The sequence below is a fragment of the Amblyomma maculatum genome, chromosome 1 (genome assembly GCF_055883805.1).
Source record: "Amblyomma maculatum isolate TAMU_Amacu chromosome 1, ASM5588380v1, whole genome shotgun sequence".
In the NCBI taxonomy this organism is placed as follows: domain Eukaryota; kingdom Metazoa; phylum Arthropoda; class Arachnida; order Ixodida; family Ixodidae; genus Amblyomma; species Amblyomma maculatum.
In genome coordinates, this window is record NC_139344.1 from 267855613 (window position 1) to 267866545 (window position 10933).

Here is a 10933-nt window from a genome sequence, read left to right on the forward strand (position 1 = left end):
TTCTCATTCTGATTCTGAAGTTTCAGGAGGTTTCAAGAGATGTCAATAACACGAAGGTTTTGTTTTAGTACTTCCCTTTTTTGGCCGACACAATGCAGCAATCAGTAACGGGAAATCAAGCATGCAAATTTCAAGCATGGAGAGCTTCCACAGTTGTATGTGAATGGTGTAAAATATCCCACACACTATGTGTTACATCACAAGTACGTGCATTGAGCGTTCCATGCTTCCATGAACCACAGACGGACGCTCGAAGTGGAAAGGCGTTTATTCAGGCCGAACAACCGGCTTATGTCAACACCTCCTAAACTTGTTCCAGGCCTGCGCGTCACGTGCCTCGACGTCAGCTACGTCACCACTGCCCGTCCCAGGCGACGCGCCGCTTCCAACTCTCCCCTGCTTGTTGGCGCTTGCTGCGTAGCCGCGCTCAGGCTTTCCATGAAGCTACGCGTGGTTGGTGCGCAAGTGACGTGTAGATGTAGCACATTATCGTTGAGATGTAGGAAGAGTTAAAAAAAAATAGAAAAGAATGAGAACGTTTGACAAATAGCATGTCGTGACGTTCGCTCCAGTTAAATAAATGCAAAATGCTTAAAAGCTTTACAAATGGGGACAAAATTTATTTGCGGCACAAATGATGAAACACAATAAACAGCCAACAATTGCTTTCATTATCACTTTTTGGTGACAGTCTTTAATTTGCGTGCTTTTGCAGCAGCAGTGGCAGTATCGTTCCTGTCTTTACAATAATTGTTCAGGATTATATTTGTAGCACATTTTGCTGCCATGTTAATTACAAGTTCTGGCTCATGGCCGTTTTCACATGTGCACAGTTCTTCGAACTCTGGCAGGCTTTTAATCACAAGGTGCTTCACAATGTCCCTGTGATTAGACATCTGCAAGAAGTTCGTGGCATTTTCGGGCTGCAGCAATTTTTTTACAACAACTTCGGCGTGCATAACGATAGTAACAACACACGCACTGGGAAATTTTAAGCCCCCTCGACTGAGGTTCGCTGTTAGTGAGTACATATCCGTGTCTCTCTCGTCATCTCTCTCAACAACAAGCTTTTCCTTGCAGGTGTCGCACTTCAAAACTTTCAAGACAGAGTGCGCGCAAAAGCCTGCAACATAGCCAAACACAGCAACACGTGAACTCAACTTGTCTAAGTCTTCAGACTCTACGGTAATGTCGAAAGACGCTTTATGTGGGGCACTTTGTGAAGAAGCAGTGTCTAGCAGATCATCATCGCTTAATGCCGGAAGGGTGCTCTGCAGTCGCAGCCTGCCTTCACATTCATAAAGTTGTCGGATGCTAATGTGATAGTGGCCTCCTGCCATTTGCCTGTACTGACCGAACCTGTGTTCGAGACCATCTGTCTGCACCTTTCCGAGAAGTACGTACTTGTAACCAAGTTCAACAGTACAGTACTTTGTGAACTCCAGCAAAGCGTAGGCTGAATGCCTCCAAGCAGTAAGAGTTTCTCTTGTGAGTGTACCATTGTCATGCTTATAAAACTCCCACACGTCCAACCAAGTCACTAAGGCACCCAAGAAGGTCAGCTTAGGGTCATCTGTCCTTGATGAAGCTGGCTGCTCGTAAACATCCCGATGGTGATACCCTTTGTGCGGTGTTTTAACATTTACAATTTTCCACCATCTAACGATTACTCTAACAAAATTCGCAGTCTGCTTAGCATGTTGAAATGCTGGCAAGTCACTGTGGGCATCTAATGCTTCAGCCACAAATTCATTAAATACCTGTAAAGCGAGCTTGACATTCTGTCTCTCTAAATTGCTGGGGTTCAGTGCTTTTGAGGAGAGGTGGTAGCTGTATTTTAGGAGCTGCGAAGCTTCAAGCTTATGAAGCTCACGTAGTTCCTTGAAAGAAGCCCACTGTATGGCATCATGATGCACTGTGTTATTTGAAAGGTCAAACAGTGGGAAATAAAGGTTAGTTCCAGGATTTTTTTTATTTAACCAGTTGTTTCTAATGCACTTGAGCAAATGCACGGCATCTACAACATAAAATAAAGGCCGTGATGCGTCAGCCGGATTCGGATAAGCTATTTTCAGCTTGGGGGGACTTGAAAACATACTAAGGGCTTTCCTGTTGATCGAATTGTTATCCGACACAACAGCTAGCACTCAGAATCCAAGTTTTTCAAGCCCGAGGATGACTTCCTTCAGCACTTTGTGCAGAGACTCGGCATTCAGCGTTCGCACAGGAAGAATGTGTACAACTTCTCGAAAAGAGCTGAGCATGCTTTGCAACATAAACACATGCGCGGATGTAGCGGCCACATTGGAGTTTGCCGCTGCTCCACTGATATTGCCACCTTTATAATCAAAAAATGGTTGGATATGGATTTCATCTACCATCAGAACAATATCTTTTTCATATTGCTTCAGTTGTTTGGATCTGTGGGCGATGTACTTCAGAAAATTACCATTCCCAGATTCATTTTGCGGTGACAACTGAAATGAAGAGCAGACATTTCTTATTGTACTCGGATGTGGCAAGACAAGAACACAAGATGACCTAAGGAACTTGTATGCGTGAGGGGATATGGTGTGCAAAATACAAGCAAGCACCATAATCTCTGATGAATATTGGATGCGTTCCTTTACAAGCAATGTCACCTGTTCTTTCAAAAATCTAACCATATCCCTTTTGCTGTCTGTGATGTGTTCCTCAATTTTTTCCAGAAGAGCACAAACAATATCTGGAAGGCCATCAGAAGGACACTCGTCGCTCTCAATGCATTGCATTCGATTCAATATTTCCAGGAGAACATTGACATCCATGACCTTATTTGGCACCAAGTAATTTCCAAAACGCTTCAAACTTTTGCCCAAGAAACACACGCTTAACTCCATATCAACGGAGATGGTCACGGATGACTGCAAAACAGGTGCACTCTCGTTCACTATGTTCAAAAACAGCGCACAGTTAGGGCGATGAATGACTGCCCACACGTCAGGTACACACACTGTCTTCAATCGTTCTTTCAGTTCAGGAAGCGAGAAAAAACTACGCTTAATTTCTTCACTGTGGTAGGAAGTTGCGGATTCAGAAATCGCACGAGCAAGGTCTGATGCTTCTCGGCGTGTTCGTTTGCTATCTGGTGATATTCTGGAAGGGCAGGCGTCTTGCTTTGACAAGTAGGATGGGCATCCCGGAAAGAGAGCAGGCACTGATCCTTTTCGAAGCCGGGGTACTTTCAATGAAACCTCGAGCACTCGCCCGGTCCTGGGATCCGTGTACGAAGTTTTCCGTTCAAGACATGACTCCTCGAAGTGCAGTGCGCATACCTGCATGCAAACAAAAGCGAAGGCATACTGATAATATGCGACTGCTAGAGCGAAATACCTGCTATATACTGTTCTCGTTCGATAAAAGGAATAATCGAATTGCGCTTCAAACGTAGTCTAGAAGCACAGTGTAACAAACAAATCTCTTACCTTGTTATTCTCTGTAGGAATAAAATCCTTCCTCGGTATCGCCCGCAGCCACTTCGTGCGTTGCACTTCGTCCTTCGGGAAGGAAAACACTTGGGCTTTTTCCCCTGTTCGGTAATTGCTTGAACATGCCGGCACACAACACTTGTTCGGCATGTCAAAACCAGCATATGTCGCAAAACATGGGCGCACAGCAACCAAATAGGGCAAGAAAACACACGCAGAACAGCAGCCCACTCGCACACGGCACAAAGTAAATATGGCGCGCGGCTGACTGGTGCGCCGGGACACCGGGGCAGGGACGCAGGGAGTAGGCCGGCAGGAAGTGACGTCACGTCGGAGCGCGCAGGCCTTGAAAGCTGTCTAGGAGGTGTTGCTTATGTAGCCTGACCGGGAGAGGGGGAAGGGGGGAAAGAAGAAACGAGGGGAAGGGTGGAAGGCATTCTGTCTGGCGTTTGCCAAACGGCGTTCGCCAAAGGCGGGACTATAATGCAGAACGTTGAAAACATTTATCTTCCCTTCATAAGAAAGTCGCTGTACTGGCTTCTATTGGCGCGTGGAACGTCGAAAGTGTCGGCGTCGTACACGATGGCTGCGTCGATGCGGTTCCTGCTTGCTGTTGATGTGGACAGCTTTCGGCGTCTTGCGCCGCTGACGAATTCGTCGTTGACGTTGAGGCTGGCTGTGGGGTATCAGCTCGAGGAAGCGCGCTCCACTCCTTTGTCGTGGGCTACAGGCGTTGGTATACCAGCTTGCACAGCGCTGTCTTTCGCTGGGCTGTGATCCTGCGCACGTGGAGGAGTTGTGTGTCGAACATGCACCTGGTCGACGTGACGCCTGACCGGTCCGGCCTGTGTCTCTATGGTGACCATCCGTGACCCTCTCGTAGACGTGGCTGTTCCAGGCCGCCATTTTTCTCCTACGCCAAAGTTGCGCGCATACACTGCATCCAGGAAGAGGTGATGACCAAACATGTGGTTCAGAGACTGAACCTGTAGGGATGGGTGGAAAGCATGTATCTAGGCGAGAGCGGAGACGATTAAAGCCCCTCTAGAGACGATAACCAAGAAGCGCCTCTGACGGAGACTTGCCCGAGCTGTTAGGTGTCCTTCTGTAATTAAATAGCAGTCTGGATATGTGAATATCTAATCTTCCAGCCCCCATCTTTTTGAGGCCATCCTTAATCGTTCTGACTGCTCTTTCCGCCATCCCATTTGACGATGGGTGAAACAGAGCCGTTCGCAGATGAGTTATATTATTGTTTTTCATGAAAGTGTCAAATTCAAGACTGGTGAACTGAGTCCCGTTATCAGATACCACAGTCCTTGGGATTCCAAACCTGCTGAATATCTCGCGCAAGGAATTCACTGTCGCAGTAGCATTAGCTTGCTTCATGGGAACTGCCTCAATCCACTTACTGTATGCATCAACTATAACGAGAATCATGCTTCCCGCTAATGGCCCTGCGAAATCTACATGTATCCTGGACCATGGTTCTCGAGCAGCAGGCCAGCTTTCTGGTGGTGCTGCGGTTGGCATGGGCAAGTTTTGGACATAGTTTTGACATGTTGCTGATAGTCGTTTTATGTCGTGGTCCAATCCTGGCCACCAAAATGATGATCTGGCAACTGCTTTCATCGCTGTAGATCCCTGATGTGTTTCGTGCAGCAGGTGTAGAATACGATCTCGCGCTTCCTCTGGCACTATTACGCGGTGCCCCCAGTACACCAGCCCGTGGGCCAAAGACAGCCCTTGTAGTTTGTCAAAAAAAAAAATGGGATAACGCTCTCATCAGCTATACATCTTGCCGTCGACGACCAGCTATCCTTTGTCAACTGCGCAACCCTTTTTAGTTGCGGGTCATTCGCAGTTAATCGCTTCAGTTCATCAAGGAACACCGTTCCGCCATCGAGCCCTGCTAGAGCAAGAATGTAATCAGGGGGATCTTCTATATGAAACTCTGTCGTACGTTGTGGCAGTCGACTCAGGGCGTCGGCATGCAGAAGTTGCTTACCCGGCGAGTACTGGAGCTTGTAACGGAAATCACCGAGGAACAGAGACCAACGTTGTATGCGCGCGGCTGCCAGCGATGGGGTCGGTCGATCAGCTCTCAGCAATCCCAGGAGAGGTTGGTGATCAGTAACAAGTGTGAACTCTCGACCTACAAGAAAATCCCGGAACTTCGTTACGCCAAATGCAAGGGCTTCGCGTTCGAGTTGCGAGTAATTTCGTTCACCCTTTGTTAAGGTTCGCGAACGGAAGCCTATGGGCTTGTTCACCTTGCCATACGTGTGGAACAGCGCGGCTCCAATCCCGTGTTGCGAAGCGTCACTCTCTAACTTGAGGGCTGCAGCCGGATTGAAATTGGCAAGTACCCCTGCCCGACGAAGGCCTTGTTTAGCTTGCATAAATGCCGCCTCCTGTTCAGGTTCCCACACCATCGTGCGTTCTTTTCTAGCAGCTTGTACAACGGCGCAAGGACAGATGATAAATTTGGCATGAACTTGGCGTAAAATGTGATCATGCCCAAAAATACGCGCAGCTCCTGCACATTTTGCGGACTAGGAGCTTGCATGAGTGCTTCAATGTGCTGTTCTGTCGGATGTAAGCCCTCACGGTCAATTCGGTGACCCAAGTAGGAAACCGATGCCTGGCGAAATTTACATTTGTCCAGTCTCAGTTTGACCCCGTGCTCTTGGAAACGCTGGAGCACAAGTCTTAATGTATCAGTCTCGCCGTGTTTTTCCGATACCAGAATATCGTCGAGGTATGCCTGAACACCTGGTATGCCTTGCAATATCGTGTCGATTTTCCGTTGGGAAATCGGCACGCGGTTGTAGCAGAACAACCCACGGTGCGTATTGATAACGCACGACTAGTCATCGAGAGGGATCTGATTATAAGCGTCACGAAGATCAAGAGTGCTGAATTGTTCGCCATCATTGAAAGACGCAAAAATGTCATCAATAACAGGTAGCGGGTACTGTTCCAGCTCGCGTGCAGGGTTCAGAGTTACTTTTAAATCTGCACAGATTCGAACACTGCCATCCTTTTTGAGCACCGGCACAATCAGTGTAGCCCACTCTGCGTGCGTTACTGGGGACAATACTCCGATCGTTTCAAGCCTTTCAATCTCTTTGGATACCTTGTCGCGCCATGCAAATGGAAGAGAACGGGCCTTACAGAATTTTGGTGCGGCTTCTTCTTTCAGTTTGCAGATGCACTGGTGGTCCGTCTATCAGGCCCAATTCTGTGCTGAAAACATCTTGGAAGTCCGAGAGCACATCGTCCACCGTTGATTTGCAGTTCTTCCCTAAGCTCTCCGCCAGCTTCGCCCCGACGTTGAGGACTGACGACCCTGCGTTGCTGAACTTTGATATCAAGTCGCGTCCGCAGAGACTTGGTCCTGAGCAGTCAACAACAATTAATGAGTCCTCCACGCTGGTCCCGTTGTACGAAACAAGCATATCCAACTGCCCCAGCACTGGTAAGGTTCCTAGGTAACAGGAAAGTTTGATGTGTCACGGCGACAATGGTGGCCCCTGTTTCTTGTGCTGCTCAAAAACTTGCCTAGGCACAACACACACAGCCGAACCAGTATCGACGATCATCTGTATATCGCTGTCACACCACGTGAATGTTTGGTGAATCGGAGGTTCCAATTGAGCTTTCCGAGATGCAACGAAAGTCCAGATGTGCATGCTGTCGGCCGCGTCATTCAAACTCTCCTAGCTTGGCTTGACCTGCTACGAGCATAGTTTTTCCGGCGTTCCTTGCTGAGGTCGCTAAGAAATTTTTTTGCAAGGTGCCCGCACCTGCCGCAGCGGTAGCATCGAGCGTTCGTCCATCCACACGCGTTTCCGTTGTGTTTAGTGCTTCCGCACCGTCCACACTCTAATACCGGCTCGTCGAAGCTCTGTCGACGTGCGCTTATCTTCATTACAGCTGTCAAGTCCGATGAAATCGCGTTGGCACCCTGTTCTGCTGCCTCAGAGCTGAACGCTATCGCTTCAGCTTCCTGCAGGGTGAGGTCTGTTTTCGCCAAAAGCTGCTTTTGCAGGGCACTTGACCGGACGCCGCATACTATCTTGTCGCGAAGCATTCTATCGAGCATGGTCCCGAAGTTGCAGCTATCCGCTATTTGGCGAATTTCGACAATGAAGATATGAATAGACTCACTTTCCAGCTGGCGCCGGTTGAAAAAGCGGAAACTCTCCGTTATTTCGTGGCGTTTTGGGTCAAAGTACGAACTTATGACTTCGATTACTTCTTCGTACTTCATCGCATTTGGCTTCTTCGGTGCAACTTTTCCTGAAAGCACTTGGACTGTGCGTGTGCTTAGCGCAGAGATGAGCAACGCCCTTTTCTTCATTGTATCTTCGATTCCACTTGCTTCGAAGTATAGGCTTCAGCCTTCGTCAGATATGCCCTCCAGTTGTCACCGCGGTCGTCATACTCGGGAAGCTGGTGATGTGCCATGGTTGAACTGGTTGCATCCAGCGTCTCAGTCTTGACCGTTGTTTCAGGTTGGTTTTCGTCGTGGGTTCGCATTGGGCTCGTCACCACTATTCCATCACAAGTGCCGTTGTCAGATGAGAGGAGGTTTGGCACCAGAAGGCGCCGCACCTCAAGGTCTCACATAACCTATCTGCCCGTCATCATTCATACATCATCCCCGGCACGTCCCCCCCCCCCCCCTCCCGGATGTCCGGGGGGCGGAGGTTTTTGTTTCGGGATGACGGCCGTACCCTGGCAAGGGGGCAGTCGTGTGGTGACACGCACACAGCAGTCACCGAACACTATGCCAACTGTGTTTAAGGTCCCCGCTGTGACAGCAGGCCGAACACAGGGAGACCGGACCTTCTTTGGACCTCGGATGTCCTGAAGGACAACTGTTACCTTAAAGTGCTTCATATTAACACTGTTATGGTACGCCCAGAAACCTCGCAAATAATCGGTGGCCTGCTCCACGTGTCTATGAACTCTTGCTCGCTGAGGTGACGCTGCTCATGGCTTAGGTGAAACCAGACCTCCCTGCGGACTCGTGCGTGCACCTCATGAAGGCCCGGAACACTGCGCGCAAACGCAGCGGCGCACCTGGCAGACCAGACTTGATACATGCACTCAACGAGCAAGAGCACAAACTGTTTCACAGCATGCCTGGGTAACGGGTTGAGGTACCTGACAGTTTGATACGGCACGCGCCTTGCGCGTCCCGTGCTTCCATGAACCACAGACGGACGCTCGAAGTGGAAAGGCGTTTATTCCGGCCGAACAACCGGATTATATAGCCTGACCGGGAGAGGGGGGAAAGAAGGAACGAGGGGAAGGGTAGAAAGCATTCCGGCCGGCGTTTGCCAAATGGCGTTCGCCAAAGGCGGAACTATAATGCAGGACGTTTTATAACACTATGCTTGGTTAATTTTGGTTATGAGTGGGGTTTTCTCGCATGCACTGCAGCCTCGGCAAGTGGATAAGTCTCTCTGACTGCCGGGATAACTACCCGACCCAGGCCCTCAACAAACGTTAGTAGAGGTTTTTGGCCGTACAGTCTTGCCTACATACATTTCGGGGTATGATGCATGCAACATGAATACAGCAGTGCTAAAAATTCAACTCATACATATCATGCAGTTGCATTTTCGTAATACAACTCAAGTAAAAATCAAATGCTTGAGAGAGATTTTTATTTGTTTCATGATCCTCCTGATGTTTTCATTGACTGACAGTATGATGTTAACCATGATGCAGTTCTTTGGCATTCTACCTCCTACAGTTTTTTTAAAAAAAAAAAGCACATATGTAAACAAAATCAATTGAGCTGTCAAGAGCATGTAGCTTAAAATAGCGAAGATTGTGCACACCTCTAAGGTTTCGAAGCAATGGTAAGTAAATCTATATCTTCTGGAGGAATAGCACAACGCACTGTTAGAATCGCATGTCACTATTTTAGCTGAGCAACTAAAACGCGGTGTACCGGCCGTGCTTGCAGATAGCTGCAGTACACCGCAAGACAAGAAACCCTATCTGCTCAGACTATCTGGGGCAGTGCAGCATAAACCGATAAAGCTTTGTAAAGGCTGCAAGAAAAGTGCACAATGTTCGCGTAGTATTTGCATGCTTTCAGCTCTAGCCGCCGCAGCTACAACTTGCGCGACAGTCAGCTCCTAGGTATCGCCAGTGTCCCTCAAAAGTGACTCTGGTATCGCTAAACTGCCGCTGCCGGCAGTCCAATTAACCGGCTTCGGCTAGCGAAATACCTGTAAAAATGCTTACTCTAGTATATTTTAGAGATATATCTCGCGACTGCATGATAATATCAACGAAAAACGATCTTTGACCGAATGAACGATGCATGCAAACTTCAGCGCGAACAGATGACACACGTCGTAATGGTTGCACTTGCAGCGATTTTTCACCCGTTTTCTTCAAATACGAAACGTTAAATAGGGAACATGTGTGCAGGTCATTATGACCTTTTCTACCACTTCATTCGCGCTTATAAAACGCGTGAAGAGTCGAATTTAAGCTTGTGGATGCCGAGTTTCAAGCAAAGCGCAGCAGACGCGCGTCTCGCAGAAAGACCCGGAAGTCGAAATTACTCAGCGTGCTTTGCGGCTCGTTCAGATCGGACACCACCTATAACCATAACCATAACGCCCGCATTTACCTGATCGTTTATGTTCTGCCTTCGTTTTGGTACGGTAAAGCGTACTAAGCGTGCTAGCTCTGGGTTAAGCACACTACACATGCCAGCCTGTGTCAGTGCAGTGCCTCCTTCAGACGCTGGTCAACGCTAATACCTGCAGCAGACGTCTTGTACACACGCCTGGCACACTGCTGCACTCGCAGACGATGGAGTGGAGCCTGGACAGCTCACAACTCAGTTAAAATAACTACGCACAGACTGTTTGTGCCTGATTTGCTTTCGGAGACTAGTTAAAGGGTTGAATGCCATCCGCGGCTTGAGGCCGATGAGCGACCGACTCAAGTAGTCGAACCAATGCCGGTGGTGTCACGCGCGGTACGGCACAGTGTCTGTCGGCTAATAAAAGGATTGCTTATCGACATTCACTGTTGGCGTTTCGTCAGCCAGGGGCTTTAGGTATAGTGAACTAGATAAATCTTAGGAGTAGGAGGAGGTAAACTTTATTTAAAGAAGAGGTCGTAGGCGCGGGGTGGGTTGACGTTCCCGTCCCCGCGGTGGGCTCCTCTTCTAGGCCGGACGCCAGGTGGCCGACCGACGATGTCGTTCGGCGACCTCTTCAGCCCGCTCCGTGACTCGGAGTTGAGCCTCCGGGTCGGAGCTGAGCAGCGCGGCCTCCCACTGAGATTGGGTAGAGAGCTGCAGTCTCTGTCAGGGGGTTTACATGAGACCGACAAAGTCGGGTCGGGTAGGCCTATCGGGCTAAAAACCGGCTATCGGGCCTATGTATACGCTAGGGGGTAGAGCTAAAGGACCGTCGGGTCGG

General features: G+C 49.0%; 2 pseudogenes across 1 annotated transcript; both read right to left on the minus strand.

The window, feature by feature from the left end:
* Nucleotides 1-2325: 2325 nt before the first annotated feature.
* On the minus strand, nucleotides 2326-3617 carry LOC146206491 (uncharacterized; annotated as a pseudogene). The gene is made up of 2 exons (XR_014704446.1): nucleotides 3465-3617; nucleotides 2326-3314 (listed from the first exon to the last, which is right to left on the minus strand). The product of XR_014704446.1 is annotated as an uncharacterized LOC146206491 (transcript).
* Nucleotides 3618-4144: 527 nt separating this feature from the next.
* On the minus strand, nucleotides 4145-8012 carry LOC146206492 (uncharacterized; annotated as a pseudogene).
* Between the last annotated feature and the right edge of the window lie 2921 nt (nucleotides 8013-10933).